Source organism: Nannospalax galili, unplaced genomic scaffold (assembly GCF_000622305.1).
Source record: "Nannospalax galili isolate Female #2095 unplaced genomic scaffold, S.galili_v1.0 scaffold923, whole genome shotgun sequence".
In the NCBI taxonomy this organism is placed as follows: domain Eukaryota; kingdom Metazoa; phylum Chordata; class Mammalia; order Rodentia; family Spalacidae; genus Nannospalax; species Nannospalax galili.
Genome location: NW_008349753.1, coordinates 659839 through 677334, shown reverse-complemented (window position 1 = coordinate 677334; position 17496 = coordinate 659839). Strand labels below are relative to the sequence as shown.

At 42.6% G+C, this 17496-nt stretch overlaps 1 protein-coding gene across 8 annotated transcripts in view; it reads left to right on the top strand.

Annotated features, from left to right (window-relative positions):
• Atxn1 (ataxin 1) overlaps nt 1–17496 on the top strand; it is a 470135-nt gene that overhangs the window by 369881 nt on the left and 82758 nt on the right. Inside the window, exon 1 of one of the 8 annotated variants that reach the window (XM_029570394.1) lies at nt 5820–5837. The exons of the other annotated variants lie outside the window; for them this stretch is intronic. The gene's annotated coding sequence lies outside the window, so the exon portion shown is untranslated. Of the gene's footprint in view, nt 1–5819; nt 5838–17496 lie in introns of those variants that run through there. 8 annotated transcript variants of the gene reach the window in all.

Below are 17496 nucleotides of genomic sequence, written 5' to 3'. Positions count from 1 at the left end.
CCACCTGGGTTGAAAATAATTAAATAATGTACCAATTTCATTAATCTGAAGCTAAGGCTTTGGGATAAGCATTAACATACTTTCTTTGAATTAAGATACCGGTCATTTGACTTCCTCACAGGTGATCTCTCCCTTCTGCTATGAACTTCATATCTGGTTCCCAGTTGCCAATATTATGGAAGTAGTGGTCTAGTGATGCTTAGAGAACTGTGGATATGGGGGTTGGAGAGATGGCTCAGAGAGCATCTGCTGCTCTGGCAGAGGACCTGGATTCAGTTCCCAGCAGCCACATGAAGGCTTACTACCTCTTGTAACTCCAGTTCCAGGGGATCTGATGCCCTCTTCTGGCCTTTGTGGGTATTACATGTACATGATGCACACATATACATAAAAGTAAATAAAATAAAGCTGTGGAATGTAGGAATATTCGTTAGGTTGGAGTTCAACTATCTCCATATTAAATTAAAAATATAGAAAACTCAATTATTGGTTGACTGGTTAAACAAAAATAGAGGGCATTAAAGGCTTTCTTTTTTTTTTAATTTTTTTGGTCTTTTTGAAACAGGGTCTCCCTGTAGTCCCAGCTGGTCTGTAACTTGCTATGTAGACCAGATATTCGTTAGGTTGGAGTTCAACTATCTCCATATTAAATTAAAAATATAGAAAACTCAATTATTGGTTGACTGGTTAAACAAAAATAGAGGGCATTAAAGGCTTTCTTTTTTTTTTAATTTTTTTGGTCTTTTTGAAACAGGGTCTCCCTGTAGTCCCAGCTGGTCTGTAACTTGCTATGTAGACCAGGCTGGCCTCAAATTCACAGAGATTTGCCTGTCTCTGCCTCCCAAGTGCTGGGATTAAAGGCATGAGTCGCCACACCTGGCTAAAGGCTTTCTTTAGGTTCTTGAAAAATATATAACTTGGGTTCTTAGTAAGATTAACTTAGGGAGCAAAGGAATCCACAAAATTCTGTTTACCTCCTCTTTCCTTCAAATAGCCCTGCTTTTACTCATTGTAGTTTAATGAAGGAAAGGTGTAGGGAGAGAATAGAGAGACAGGAAGGGTTATGACGAGAAGGCTTGTTTCAGACCCCACCTTGAGCATCGGAGAATCTGCCTTGAAAGCCAGAGAAAACAACACCAAACATATTTGGTTATCTTCCCCTTCCAAAACTGAGCCTAGTGGAGAAAAAGATGCTTCATAGGAGACAGCTAGTGCCATCACGAGGCAGTGGGGGACAGAGAAGATGCTGTCACGTTGACGAAGTACAGCCACAATTTCATCACCTCGTCCCATTCTCTGACTTTTCTTTGACCTCTCGTTACAGTTAATGTCTTCATTCATCCTCTGGGTTCATGAGTGCTCTGTAAAGGACAGTAGCTGTATTTTGCACAGGCAGCTGTGAATGTCAGCCAAGTCCAGGTATTGGACATACTACACGCTGTCCACAGTAACAGGAAGAGCTGAGGAGGTGGCTCAGTGGGTAAAGTTGCTTGCCATGCAAGCCTGAGTTCCGCTCCTCAGAATACACGTAAAAGCCAGGTTCAGGACTGAAAGCTTCGGTAATCCCAGCATTGCCATGGGGAAATGGGGCACAGACACAGTAGAATCTCCAGAGGTTCAAGAAGCCAGCTAGTCTGGTGAACAATGGAAAGAGACCTCGTCTCCAAACCTGGCAGAATTTGAGCACTAACACCTCTAACCTCCACAGCAGTGCATGCACTCACACACGTGACTACACACATACGTGCACCCACACACATACATACATCATGTATACACAAGAGTTTGTTTAAAAAGAGACCAGAATTGTGGTTGAAGACTCTGATCACCCATGGCAACCAGGTGCCTCAGAGCACCTGAATAGTCCATTTGCAACATCTCCTCCCTCCCACCACCAGCACTGTGAAACCTATGCATTTCGGGTTGTCTTATTGCTCTCTGCATTATCAGTCTGTTTTGTTGTTTTGTTTTGTTGAAGCAAAGTCTCTCTGTGTATCCCTAGGTGGTCTGGAAGTCCTTCTGTAGATCAGGCTGGCCTTGAGCTTGGCAGAGAATCCCCTGCTTCTTCTGCCTCTTGATTGCTGGGATCAAAGCTGTGCACCACCACACCAGGCACCAGTCTGTTTTTCTGGTGCAGTTCCTGAAGGAAGTTCTGCATGTAACATAGATCACTGCTGGCATCATTCCAGACTTTAGGGAAGCTACTGAAAGGAGATAGTTTGGAAAGTTGAAACAACTTGTGTTAGTTACTCATTACTGTGACCAAATACCTGATGAGAAGCAACCTAAGGGAAGAAGGGCATATTCAGGTTCACAGTATAAAAGAATTCAGCACATCATGGTGGGGAAGGCGTGGCAGCCGGCCCTTGATCCTGGGCGGTGGTACTATGGGGCTGAGGTGTCTCAATTCCTCACATCTCAGTGGAACGGGATCAGAGAGAGAGCATTTAAACCATAATGCTTGCAATCAGACACTTGCCTTAAGAAAGATGAGCTAAAAAGGGGGAAGATGGGTAGAAAACTGCCTGCCATGTGAGAATCAGGCTGGAGACCCAGTTTGAATAGGACAGCCATTTGCTAACATGAAGGCTGTCTTGGGGGGCTCTGCCCTGCACCAGGGAGCTTGTCCTTGGAAGTGAAGTGGGAAAGCTGCACATGTCAGTCCCCAAGAGTGTCAATCATGTCACAAGGTCTGCCCAATTCAGAGCTTTCTGTGACTACCTAGGATCCATGACAAATGTGACTAGGAGGCCTTTACCACATGGGGCTTTGGGACAGAAAAGGCGGGATAAGCAGACAGAGTCTTCCCAAAGGGCACATCACCTTATAGTGAGAAATGAGAAAGCCAGATGAGCCCAGCTTGTATAAGTTTCACTTGGTCTGATGCCACTCATGTTATATTACTCTGTCTCTTAAACCCTGCCTAGGAGACTCTCAGAACTCTCCAAGGAAAGACCAGGTTACACCTTGGAAAGATTGTGTGAGCCAAGAATAATCAGCTTCCTTTGGGGGCCAAGGAGCTCCAAGATAAGGGTGGTTTCCTTTGCCCTGATACCCCACCCCACATCCCGTCAACTGGGCTGCTTCCAACTGTTAGGGTTCAGATAGCCCTGCCCCCTCACCAAGAGGGCCTCATGGTTCCTCAAGCCCTTGAGAAAAGCACCTTGATCTTTAAAGTCAAAAGCAGACTTTTCTCCACTGTTTGGCCAACACAGCAGGCTTCCCCTTTGATCTCTAAAGAGGGCAGGTCTTAACAGTCCCACTCTCCTGCTTCCTCCTACCTAACCTGTAAAAAATATATCTTCTTCCAACCTTCTGCACCACCCCCAGAAGCCTCCCCTATAAAAGACCCCAGCTCATGACCCAGGGGAAGACATTTTCTCTGCCCGGAAGGGAATCTGTCCCATGTATCCCTTTGCTAATAAACTCCATTCCACTGGAGTTTTGTCAGTGTCCTGGTGCTTTCTCCTGAAACCGGATTCATCCATAACCGACTTCATCTATCGCCAACCATAGTAAAAATGAACCCAGTTCACCCTATTATCCCCAAAGCAGGAACTTATGTGTTTGATTTTGGAATACACATTTTCAGTACTTTTTCTACTGCTATATGTTTAGGGCTCCCTCCAGAGTCTCTGCGTTGTCATATTTACTTTAAGCTTTAAAAACATTAAAAGAGTGTCCTATAATGATGGCAAAGAGGGTATTTTATTTTATTTACATTTACTTTCAGAACTGTGAGTGAAACCTAGAAATGTCACGTGCAGGTCTATAATCTAAAGACTCACCCTTTCTCTTGCTGCTCCTGGTTTTAGAACAAGAATTTGGCAATTGGAGATGGGGGAGGGAAGGACGTTGAGCGTGTGGCACTGAAGAGGGGACGGTGTGTGATGAATGTGGTGTGAAAGATGCTTAGCAGTGGCATGAGCCTGTTATCCCAGCACCTAGAAGTTGGAGGCAGGAAGATCCAGAGTTCAAGCCTAGCCTAGTCTTGCTATGTAGCCCTGGCTGGCCTGGAACTCATGGGATCCCTCCTGAGTGCTAGGATTATAGACATTCACAGCCTTGCCTGGATTCTTGTCAAGTACCAAATACCTTTTAAGCTTCTCCTGACAAGACTGGCTATCTTTAAAGAGAGGATGGGAACCCCAGGTTGTGTAGCAGACTTTTCAGTTTATCCCCCACTACCCCACCCCATCTCCCATGTCCCTGAGAACATGCTGTGTTGTGAATGGTGGTCTTGTGTGCCTAGCCAAGGTTAAGAACACACACACACGCACGCACGCATGCATGCACTCACGCACGCTAATATCCCTTCACTTTTCTAACTCTGCTTTAAAGCTGTGCCTGGTGATGTGGAGGTTGTTGATAACTCAAAGTTTCTGTGTTTCTAACTTTCTCCTTGTACTTTTATGGGTGTTTCTTATTGGAGGTCTCTGAAAGAGACTCTAAGTTGGATCTCCAGCATCACATAAGCTGCATAAACTAGTACACACCTGTAACCCAAACGTTTGGATCCTAAGTTTAAAGTCATCGTCGGCTACATAGTGAGGTCTCTTATATGCTAGACAAGCACTGAGCTATATATGCAGACCTTAAAAAGAGATATTAAGGAACTTTCTAAAATTACTTTTCTTTTCCTTTTTTGGTGTGTGTGTGTAAATGGAAGCAGAGAGTGGTTTCTGAGATGCACTGGGTAGGTGTGCAGGCTGATGAAACCACATTACAAGGGTTGAAGGGATCTTTACTAGATCACAACAAGGTAAAGACATATGTTTGAGAGTTGGAGAGATGGCTTAGTGATTAAGAGCACTTACTATCCTTGCAGAGGACCCAGGTTCTGTTCCTGTCATCCACATGGGCAGCTTACAACTGCCAATAACTCCAGTCCCAGGAGTACCAATATCCTCTTCTGACCTCCATGGGCATCCACACACACCTGGTGCACATACATACACTCAGGCACATATGTACACATAAAATAAAAATAAATCTTTAAAAACTATTCTTTAAAAGATACGTGTTTTGACAGCAAATAACTTCATAATCTTGTTGTGAGAGTCTCAGAAAGTTCCATGTGTGCAGCTGAGAAAAGAATAAGGTTAAACTCACAGACCATATATGCTTTAGCCATAAACACAGTGCTTTACTATTTTAACAATCTTATTTGAAATATCTCCTTGTAAAAAGACTACTGTTGGAGCTGGAGAGATGACTAAGTGGTTAATAGCACTGGCTGTTCTTGTTGAATCCCAGCACCCATATGGCAGCTAACAACCATCTGTAACTCCAGTTCCAGGGGATCCAAAGCCCTCTTCTGTCCTCTTCTGGACACTGCACAATATGGGTACACTTACACATATGCAGGCATAACACTCAAATGCATAAAATAAAAATAAATACATAAATTTTTAAGACAATGGGGGGCATGAGAAGGGGAGGGAGTCTAAATTTGATTAAGAACTATTGTATGAAAGGTAAAAAAGCTCAATAAAAAATGTTTAAAGACTATTTTCTGCATGTAGGCAAGCCCCACAGGGAATGTCAATTGTGCTGAAAGCCTTGCCTCTCAGCTAATGAGACCTCAACCAGACTCCAGAGTGAGGAGCTCCCTTTGCTTTCTGTGTCCCCTGAATTTTTGCTGTCTTTCTATCCTGCCTCAGGGAGATAAGGGTCCTGAGACCAGCAGGAGTGTGCTGGGACATCAGAGCTTCTCTGCTCCTGGCTGACGTTGGTGGGAACTGTGGCTCTCACTTGAAAGGAGAAACAGCTGCCCCAGTTGTTCCAGACAAGCCTTGCGTATACTGTAGGTCTGCCTGACTCGTGGGGAGGACCTTGTAAGTCATGCCTGATGTACTCTACTGCCTCACCTCTTCTGTTGTTCTTGCCCGTGGATGGTGTGCATGTTGTTAACCAGAAAATGACTATAAGCCAGTTGTATCTTATTTTTTTAATGCCTTAGAAAAAGCATAAAATCGTGCCAGCTGATGTACATTGTACATCATGACGCTGTGTTAAAGGATGGATGTGAAGAGGGGCAGTCACTAATGTGCTCGGAGGACAGTGTTCTTCCTGTTTTAGGGCATCTGGTGACCAACAAGTTTTAGAGTCGGACAACAACCAAGCGGGTCAGTTGCTGATTGAGAAAATAAAGCAGTCTGGGACTGGAGAATGAGAGATCTTTGGGGCAGACGTGTTGGCCCACAAAGGAGAAAAGCACTCAGTTGCCCTCAGGATAGTTAAACATGATCATTTGTTACAGTTGCCTAAAGCTGAGCTGTTGATTCCCCCATTAGTTTCCTCTTAAGCTTGATACTTCAATGTATTTCTACTCCTCCCAACGGAGGCAAAATCTGCAGAGGTGATTTTTTTGTTGTTGTTAATGTTGTATGTATGTGACCTTCCTACCATCTCCTTCCCCTACTGAAATAGCTTTCTCGTTGTCATTTTTCGTTTAAATCATGCTGGAGAGATGGCTCAATGTTTAAGAGCACTGACTGTTCTTGCAGAGGTCTAGGTTCAGATCGCAGCACGCACATGGAGGCTAACAACCATCCTTAACTTCAGTTCCAGGGAACCTGGCGCCCTCTTCTGACCTCCGAGGGCATTGTACAACACCAGTGTACTTACATATAGGCAGGCAAAACACTCATACACACAAAATAAAAATAGTAAATAAAATATTTTTTTAAATTATCATGCTAGGTGAAGTTCCCTCATGCAACAGAAGGCCAAGAATACAAAAGGCCACAAATGGTCAAAAAGTAGAGAATAAGAGTTGGCAGAGTGTGGGCCCTTGGACAGGACTCCTTTATTGAGGTCCACCCACCCTAGGCTCAGGGAGCATTGTGGAAGAGGGGGTGGGAAGATTATAAGAGCCAGGGAGGAGATGCATGACCATATGGAAATAGTCTTACAGGTATCTGGGACCCTTCTCATACAAACCTACAGCAATGGTGTCAGCATGCACAAGACCGATGTAAATAGGCAGACAGAAACCCAGCGCGGAACTGTGGAAATGAACAGTAAGCCCCAATCTTAGTTGAAGAATTATTGGCAGCTGATTACTGCTGGGTGAGGAAGAGCTGATCTTCTTGAAGGGGGAGACTCTAGATAGGCTGACTAAACTCTGGCGGATGAACTTGCACTGAGGGACATCTTGGAGCACTAACTTTACATAATAGGCCTTATTACAAATAACAGAATGTGTGAACTCCAGTGGGGGGCTATGGGAGGATGTCAAAGGGGAAGGGGGTACAAAGATGATTTTATGTATGAAATACACAAAAGTTCAATAAGATATTTTTTAAATCATGCTAGGGATTGAACCCAGGGCCTCCTAGAAGCTAGGCAAGTGTTCTACCACTGAACCATACCCCTAAATCCTCATGGGTTTCTCTGTTTCCTCTTCTAAGGGCTTTGCAGCAATGCCAGTGTTATCCCCTAGAAGCAACCTTGTTGGTGATGGGTGCTGGTGTGTCAAATGTTAAACTCTTGGCAAGATTCTCTCAGCATCCTCACCAGCTGTGAAAGAAAGAGTAACTTTCCAAGGAATGACATGTTTCATGTAGCTAGTAAAAGAAAAATCAGCCCTGCACACAAAATTTCACTATGAATGAAGTAAGCTTCCTACGCAGATAACCAAGGTATTGTCTTCATAACTCGGCTTATTTGGGGGCCTGCTTTGCCCCCAACTTTTAAGCTTTCTGAGCCCTTGGCAATGGTAGTAGAAAAAGAGAGTTTAGAAGTTGATGCTGGTCTCAGAGCTTCATCTAACTACTTTCTTCTTGTTCCAAAATGATCTTCTTTGTTCCATACCCTGCTTTGAATGATGCCCGGGGATGAGAAGACTTTGGAGGGTGTCTTTTCAAAATTAGACTCTAGTCAGAAAATCAAATTTCCAGAATAAATTTATTCATCAGGAAAGAAAATTACACACACACACACACAAATATAGATATTGAACATCTTGACTTTGAAAACATTTTTAAATAATCTTTTCACTTCTGTGATTTCTTTTTTTAATGTAGTTATTTTGCATTCTGCACTTTTTCAACAAATAACCTACTGCTTGACTATTGAAAACATTATAACGTGTAACAGAGGCTGGAGAGATGGCTCAGCAGTCAAGAGCACTGGCTGCTCTTCCAGGGGACCCAGGTTCAGTTCCCAGCATACGTATGGTAGCTCATAACCATGTGTAACTCCAGTCCAAAGCGGATCCAGTTCCCTCTTCTGGCCTCCAAGAGTACTGTACATATGTAGTGCAGTTACAGACACGCAGACAAAATACTCAGACATACAAAATAAATAACTTTTAAAAACAAAGGTCTAAGATGCATGGGAAATGACACAGTCAAGATCAGCACGATACTGAATTTGGGCCTTTGGAGCGAGGCAACCATATGAGAGATTAAATGCAGCTGAGACCCAGTGACTCAGAAGTTTCCAGAACAGGGGTTAATAGCTGTTCACTGAGTACCAGGAGTCGCTCGTGGACCAGACTGATATACACTAAGGACCAGCCTCATATTTGCAGAGGAGAAAAGAGCAAGAGAGATACAGGGCCAGTGGCCAGTGAGCTAGAAGATTCTATAGTAGCTCTTGTCAAAGAACAAGGAGACAAGGGAACAGAAATTGAGCTCCAACGGCTTCCTGGACCCTTCTGACCCAAGGCTTTCATTAAGTTTAGCTTCCTCTGCTCCCCTGGCCACAGCTTAGCCTCCAGTTGCTGCTCTCAACATGGAGCCAGCTGACCAAAAGAAAGATAAAACGATCGGAACAGCTCCCAGGGAAAGCTTTCTCACTGAGGCCAAAGGCAGGAGGATTCCCATGAATTGAAGGCCAAATTAGTCTACATGGTAAGTTAAAGGCTAGCCTGTGTTACAATGTGAGACCCTGTCTCAAAACGCTCGTGGGCCTCCTCGGGAAGGAGGAACCCCTGCCTCCCACCCCCAGCAGCCCCAAGTTTGTGTACAAGTCCCAGGGGAAGGAGCTTTGGGATCTGACAAACCAAGAATCACAACTTCAAAGTTCTTTTCTCCCCCTGGAGCTCTCACCCCTTTCACTTGGCACACTGAAAATTCTGCCACTGTTGCCAGGGGACTTAGTGACACTGCCTCTAGGGAAGAACATGGACAACAGCTTGTACCCTGAGTAGATGTACACAGTTGTTTTTGCTTCTTGCCACCAGTGGTGGAAACCAAGGACTGGCTTTGGATACTCCCGGATGTTCCTCTGTAGCCCCGTTGTTATTAAGAACAACTTCTAGTTCTCCATCTTATTTAAAAGAACCCTGCAAAGATGTCTTCAGCATGTGGCAAATGAGCCTTCAAAGAGTCTAACCCCAGCCACAACCAGATTGTTCTGACCATAGCAAGACCCTCTTAAACAACCAAAGACACCAGATCTTCAAGGATGACTTAAAAATAATAAATGCTAAGCATGGGTGTAGTGGTACAAGCCTATGATCCCAGCACTTGAGAGGCTGAGGCAAGAGGACAAATTTAAAGCCAACTCAGTCTATCTAGTTCCAACCTGGCCTTGGCTACAGTGTGAGCTCCTGGCTCAAACCAACCAACCAACCAACCAAAAAACGTAATGGGGAATCGACATATGCATGTTAATGTTTTTTACTATAACTTTCCCGATATTTTGTAAAAAAGAAGAGCTCTTTCATCATCTTCCAAAGGAGAGCACCATAATCTTAGAATCAGTGATACACGTGTAGTATTATAACAGACTTACTATGGCATCTTTATTTTTCTTTGGTTCCATGAGAATTGGTCCCAATTCTTAGAACAGCATGTAGGAACTACTGAATTAGAGTGTTAGCCAACAAACATGTTCAAAAAAATAGACCATGACTTTTTGGGGGTGTTCTCTGCCCTATAATTCTTAGAGCTTGTTTCTAGTGCCAGAATAGACTTCCATTATTTTAGAGGCTCATATTCTTTTAACATCTTTAGAACAGAATCAGATATTAAAGGACACAGCAGTAATATTTGATGAATTAATGAGTGTTCTGAAAGGAGAAGAAAAATGATTTTAGGGCAGGTTAAGAGACCAGGAATCCTTGTGTGAGATGTCCATCTGCCCATCTGCATGTGCTCCCAGCACGGTTAGCGTCAGAACCCGGGCTCAGCCACCCGCACTCAATAAGCCAGTTAAAGACAAAACTAATAGTGAAAAGCAAAGAAAGGAGATTTAGTCACTGTGACCACATTGAAAGAGGAACAAAGAGATCTTGTGTCTCTCCCAAGTTCATCTTTGGGTCCTAGCAAGAGGTATGAATATCTACAGCACCAGGTTCTGACCCTAACAACCCACCATGGGTAACACATGGTCATTAAAAAATCCTACAGTTAAGGTTTGGACACAGAGGAATGCTGGCTACCCAGAGCATCTGTGAAACCAGAAAATAGCCTGGAAATTCCATTTAAAAAAAAAAAAAAAGGAGCAAGTGGTTGTGTGGTTTAGACGTGGCCAGCTGTGGTCAAGGAGAGAAGGGATTTGTGAGTGCAGAGAGAGGAGGTCGCTGTGGCGCCACCTACACCTGGAACAGTGCTCTCTGCAAAGAGCCAGGTTAAAACCTGACAGGGAAAATGTTCTGAGGGGAGGTGAGAGGGAGAAGAGACCTGCTTTATATTCACCCTGCATAACGAGAGGACAGCAGAGAGAAGACGGGCAGATCTAAGGAGGACAGACCAGAGGGCAGTTCAACCCAGTGCACCTGAAACTGGATATTGTTTGGAGCTCACTTGGTGCCCTTAGGAGATACAGTCTCTAGTTCCTCCAATCACTCACCAGATCCCTGGCAAAGTTATCTGTGAGGATGTGGACAGTTACGAGGCAAGTGCACAGGTCACAGAAAAAGAGGCTGTTGTGAGGCTGTCATCTAGAAACCTCGTACCTGATTAGCATGTCATTGGAAAGCTCTGCCATATCATATGAGTTCTGCATTCCCTAGAGCAGGAAATCTCAACAGCAGTCCTGTTGAGATTTGGGGCCAAATAATTGTCTGTTGAGGATGAAGGGAGGTGGAGAGGAAGAGATGTTTACCCTGCCCTCCACCTGATGAGGGTGACATCTCACATTTGTGACAACACAAACTGGCTAAAGAATGGTCAAACGACCCTTAGAGAACAAAACTTCCAAGGTCAAGCATGGTGGCATATGCCTTTAATCCCAGCACTTAAGAGGTAGAGGCAAGTAGATCTCTGTGAGATGGAGACTAACCTGGTCTACATAGTGAGTTCCAAGTCATCTGGGGCTACAGGGAGATCCTGTCTCAAAACAAACGAAACCAAGAACAAAGTTCCCTCCAGTTGAGAATCATAGAGTTGAATGGAGGTTGAAGTGACCCTTACCACCACCTCTACCCCAAGCCTTCCAGAGCCCACGAGGCAGAAATGATAACTCAGATGTGCTCAAACATAGCATCTCCCTTTCATTATTTCTGTCTTTAGAAATGCAGAGTGTGTGTTCACTTTCCATTTGTCAACCTGATTATACTCAGGTGTCCCCATGGAGACCAGCATCCAGGCCCATTACTGTAAAATTTTAATAGAACATCAGGAAACATTCTTCCCAATAACAGGTTCAAGTGACCTAAGGTGACTTTAAGTATTACTGCACACCCACCGGAATCAAGATCAAATGGAAGCGCCATCCTTTAATCTGAAGATGACAGGATTAGATAGTCACTAACACCTTCTGAGAACCCCTCTATAGCTAGCCACTGTGACACGTAAATTTCCTGCCAGGGTCTCCAAAAATCTTTCTAGCTATGAGATCAGCCAACTAACAAGTCTCAAAAATCCTGATCACGGGGACAAATGGGTTTATTTTTTGTCACTTGTTACAGTTATTTCTGCTTAAGGTATTGAGAAACAACCTCAAGGGCTTAACCTTGGTTGGGGTGTGGGGAATACAGCCTTACTTTGCTAGAACTCTATTGATTATCAGTTCAAGACCCACTGCAGGCCCCAAAGAACCACATCATTCAAGCAGTGAGATTTTCTCCACAAGCAAAAAACAAAAACAAAAAAAACCCTAACATCTGAACAGGCTTTCATCTTGAGCGCAAACGAAATTGAGCGCATTATGTTGAAAAAGGCATCTCCAAGTGCCACAGTCCATGCACAGTGCTGTGTTTTTACTGGAAAAGCGAACATCTAGCCAAACATTCTTCACATTTTTCTCAGAATTTAGTCATAAAATCATCATAGATATGCTACAAGGATAAAATGTGTACATATCTGATAAAGGGCAACAAAATTTTATTTCCTTTTTGCCACATAACTCCCTGAGGAGAAGAAAAACAAACTGGGCACAAACATACAAAACATGTGTGTCATATATATATATATATGTGCATGTATTCACATTCCTGTATATGTATATATAGCTTATTCCCCCCGCCCCCGGAGAGTATGTATATACAAGAAAACACAAAGAACACATGTATTTGCATGTGTGTATGTATTTATGTTTGTGTATGTACATGTTCCTGCATGTGTATATAGCTTGTTTTTCCTCCTCATAGATGGTATGTATATCAAAGAGAAATGCACACACAAATCACATGTGTATACATGCATGTGTATATATGTCCCTATGTGTGTGTGACTTGTTTTCTTCCACACAGAGAGCATGTATATAAAACATGAACATGTGTGACTGTGCACACACACACACACACACACACACACACACCCCTACAGTTGTCCTTCAATAGTCACTGGAGCTGTTGGATTTATGTCCCCCCATGGATACTAAAACCCTTGGATGCTGAAGTTCTTTACACAAAATGACATAGTGCTTGCATATAGCCACCACACATTAAACCATCTCTAGCTGGCTCATAAGACCTAATAGAGCATAAATGCTATGGAAATGGTTGTTGCTCTGAACTGACTAGGGAATAATGACAAAGTCTGTAAATGTTCGTAGGGATGCAAATTTTATTTCTCAAATGTCTTCTCTACTGAGGGATGTGTGGCTGGTTGAATCTGCGGATGTGAATCTGTGGATATGGAGTGTGCAGATGCAGAGGACTGACTACCTCCCTTTACCACTGTGTTCAAGAAGCTGCCTTCACTATTCACTGTGACTTTAACTTAAGTTCAGTAAGTTAGGCAAAACTCCTGGATCTGAAAAACGAGATCTAAAGACACCCACCCCCTACAGCATTTTTAGGAATTCGGGTGGAAGGGTTAGGGTGTGATTTACTTAAGGCATTGCAGCAACATGGACATAATTTCTACCTGTGGTCAGGAACAGCAGAGGCAACTGGGTTGCTCTCCATAAATGTAGGTGTGAGTGCATCAGAGGTGGCTTCATTGCTATCTGGAGGAAGGAAAAAAGGGAATCCAGATGTTGGTCTTTTAGGAAAAAAAAATCCACTTTGAAAGCAAGTTGCATAAAAGCAGTAATCTGTGGTAGAAGCCAAAGCCACTGGACTTGGCTTCTGGATCTGAGTTCTGGCTAGGCAGCCTTCTGGCCATGTAGCCCTGAGTGGACCACATCACCTTCCGGTCCTCATCTGTTGACTGTGAAACTCAGTGGCAGTTGTGCGACTCAAGGAGGTAATCCATCAAATTCTATAAGCCTGGTGAAAGATCAGATAAGTGCCAAGGGACTTTTTTTTCCCCAAAGATAGTATTTTTGTCAGAGTTCTTGCAAACACACAACTATATTTCTGAGCGAGACTGATTTCAGTAGGAGATAATGTGAACAGGAAATCAGCATTAGATTAATTGGACGGTCCTGATTTGGTGCTGTGTAGTTAAGGTGAATATGGGTCTGTGCTATAGTCAAGGGAAGCAAGGGAAGTTGACTAGGCTTACTAGTCTTCCCTAGAGAAAACTCTAGAATAGATGTTTACAGCATGTTGATAAAAAGCTTAGCTGTCGGCTTGAGGACAACAGGGATTCTGATTCATATCATTTACTAGTATCTACGAAGTCAGTTTCAGCCAATCAGTGTGACATCTCCAACATGATGTTGGGAATACATACAGGTGGCACACCAATATATATATTTTACCCTAATATATACCACTGTACAAATTAACCTCAACTGTATACATACTTGCAAAATAGAGTAAAAATAATTAGGAAGTAATAAGTTGTAATATATAATTTATCTAGTTAGAAATTCTTATCACTGAATTTTTGTTAATGACTGCTTGCCACTTGGGTTGTGAATTTCACAGTCAGTTCTCACAGACCAGTACAAGCTGGCTTCAATATGCCACTGTTCCTCTTTGGCAACACTAAAGTACAGGATCATACCATGAGTCAGCAAACTGAGGACCACCCTGGAGAATAAGCATAGAAAACACAGTCCTGAATGGATTTTCTCTGTGAAGTTTGGATGAGCCACTTACTTGAGGTTTCACATACTCCACTGTTATTTCCCTTTGGCTAACAAAATGATTATTGAAAAATGGTTTGTGGATCTATTGAGGCATCATTTCAAACTTATAAGAGTGAAATTGTAAATAGACCCAAATTGTACAGAATTTTTTATTCTCTTTATTGATCTATAAAATATTCCTAAAAAGGTTTTTTTCTTTTAGATATACTTAAAGGCCTGGGAACAAACAAAAAAAGATTGCCAAATTAGACCATTCGTGATTCAGATGCTTGAGAAATCAGGTGGCCTATGCCTCCTTCCTTAATCACAGGTCATTTGGTGTCTAGTGTCTGACTGGCAGCCTCACTGCGAGCACAGAGAATTTCAGAAGCCTACTTAGGAACCACCCAGACCAAGAGAAAAGTCTACAGGCAACCTTTATAATCAAAATAATCAAAATGTCTGAAAGCCAAAGAAAACAATATTCCAGAACCGGCTTATGTCAAAGAAGTGACTGAAAGGGCCATGAGGACTTATAAACTCATATTTGGGCTAAGCAGAGGTTAAAAGTTGAAGAGGGCATAAATTCTAGGAAAAGGGATGGTTTCCTCTTAGAATTCCACGTTGAAAATATATGATACTTTGTTTTAGTTTTTGAGGTCTATTTTAAAATATAGTCACATATGCAAACCAATTAAGTCCATTCAGGTCATATATAGGCAAATGATTCACTCAAATAAAATGTTTTTAAGATTTTAGAGGTTTCTCAAAGAAGGGTGTGTGTGTATGTGTGTGTGTGTGTGTGTACATGTATTTACAGTTAGGAGAGCCATGGGAAACTTTAACATCATGGGCCATCACCTTAATGCCATAAAGCATCTTCCTAACATCATGAAAGGTTATCTTAGTATCAGATCATCATTTAGCATCATGGAACATCAGCTTAGCATCATGGGATATCATAGCATCATGGGACATCATCCTAGCATCATAGCTCATTATCTTAGCATTGTAGGACACCATGGGTCATTATCTTAGTCTCAAGAGTCTTCATCTAACATGATGATTCATCATCCTAATATCAGGAGACATTATCTTAGCATCATGGGTCATATCCTTAGCATCATAGGTCACAATCACCTTAGCATCATGGAACAACCATCCTAGCATCATGAGTCATCATCCTAGTCATGAGTCATCATCTTCAGTATCATGGACATCATAGAATCATGGGATAGACATCATCTTAGCATCATGGGTCATCTTTCTAGCATCATGGCCTATCTAGATCTTAGCATCATGTGACATCTTAGCATAGTGTATCAGCATTACCTGGGGTGGGGAGGCATTCAAACAGATTATTGTGCTCCATGTTCAAGTGCCTCATGTGAGAATCTGAATTCATCACCAGTGTCCTCATGAGCTCACATTTGCTGTTCCCGTGCATGGCCACACTGTGGAAACGATTGACTTATGATTTTAGAGATAAAGAATGGGTTAAAAAAATAGCCTCATCAACAAGTAGGCTTAAAATGACCATTAATAGCACATCAGACAAATGATTCTAAGGGAAAGGAAAAAATTAGTTCAATTTAGAAATAATCTATGATTGGCAGCATCTCAGTTTGTAACTGCTGCTGAGCTTGGGTCTAAAGGACTATGAAGGCTGGTCTGTTTCAGTATCTGTAGGTTTCAGCTTGGTTCTGGGTCAAGAGGACTATGAAGACATCTGTTTCAATGTCTGTCAGTCTCAGCTGGAGAACCAGGTTCTGCCTTTATTCTGGCAGCCCTCCCCACATCTTTGCTGGCCATATTAAAATTTCTCCAACGATGAATAGTCTAGTGCTATTTCTCCAGCATGTTTTTAATCTCCTCTGGGAAGAATTCTGTGTCCCCTTAGAGGGATCGTCAGGGAGTTTTCTGCCACTGAGCTCTGCTTTTCTGCCAATCAACCCCACTCCCCAGGGGACATGTTATGGAGCAATCATCTCGGGAACAGCGAGGACTTTAGTCGTCTCTTCTCCACACCCCACTGACTATGCCTCCAGAGAGGTCTGGTTTGAGGGACACATTCCTTTTCCAAAACCTTCTGGTGCCCTGCAAAGACAACTTGCTTCCTGAAAATCCTTGTTTCTTGCCGGTGAAAGTGTTGTAGCTCACAAGTCTGCAGTGAAATGGAAACCTTCTGTAGGAAGGAACAGGTCACAAACTTAGGAATCATAGTGAGCCTTAATTTCTTCTGTCACTGAGAAACTAGAGGTTTTTTTTTTTTAGTTATTTTATTTTTGTATGTATGAATGTTTTGCCTACATGTATGTAAGTGCACCCATGCATGCAGTAGTACCCAGGGAAGTCAGAAGAGGGTGTTGGAGCCCCTGGAACTGGAGTTACAGATGGTTGTTAGTCACCATGTTGCTGCCAGGAACCAAACTCTGGTCCTCTGGAAGAGCAGCCAGTGCTCTTGATCACTGAGCAATCCCTCCACTCCCCCACTTTTAAAAAAGAAGCTTGTCATTAATACATACAGGCAATACACTCATACACATAAAATAAAAATAATAATAAATAAGATATTTTTTAAATCCCAACTTACAAACCTAATTGAACTGAATCCCCTAGGGATGTGGTTGATTGATTGGTTGGCTGGTTGTTGGTTTGTTGGTTTTTAGATATCATTTTCTATACACTGGCCCAGAAAATGGAGATTCTATAGGAATTTTGGGGCTATGTGAGAATATACATTTCCAAAAAGATGTGACGGTGATTCTGATGTATGGCCTCACCCAGGAAGTACTGACAACATGAGCAATGTCCAGCTGGAATGGAGCTTTGGACCTGATGTACTATTGGTAATCCACAGAGAAGCATCTCCTTTCAAAGAGAAACTATAATCTTAAACTATAAGAGCCTTAATCTACATAGTGTTTGCTTGTTTCCAAAAGACCTTTGGTTTTGGTTTTGGTTTTGATTTTTTTGTAACAATTATTTTCCTCACAAATTTCCTGGGAAATGGAAGGCAATGTGTACCAATGGTAACATGCTGTCTGGGATACAGAATGCAGCAGAGGTCATAACTAAAATCTATCCATCTGTGCTAGTCGACTTTCTGTTACTGTGATGAAATACCTGAGACAC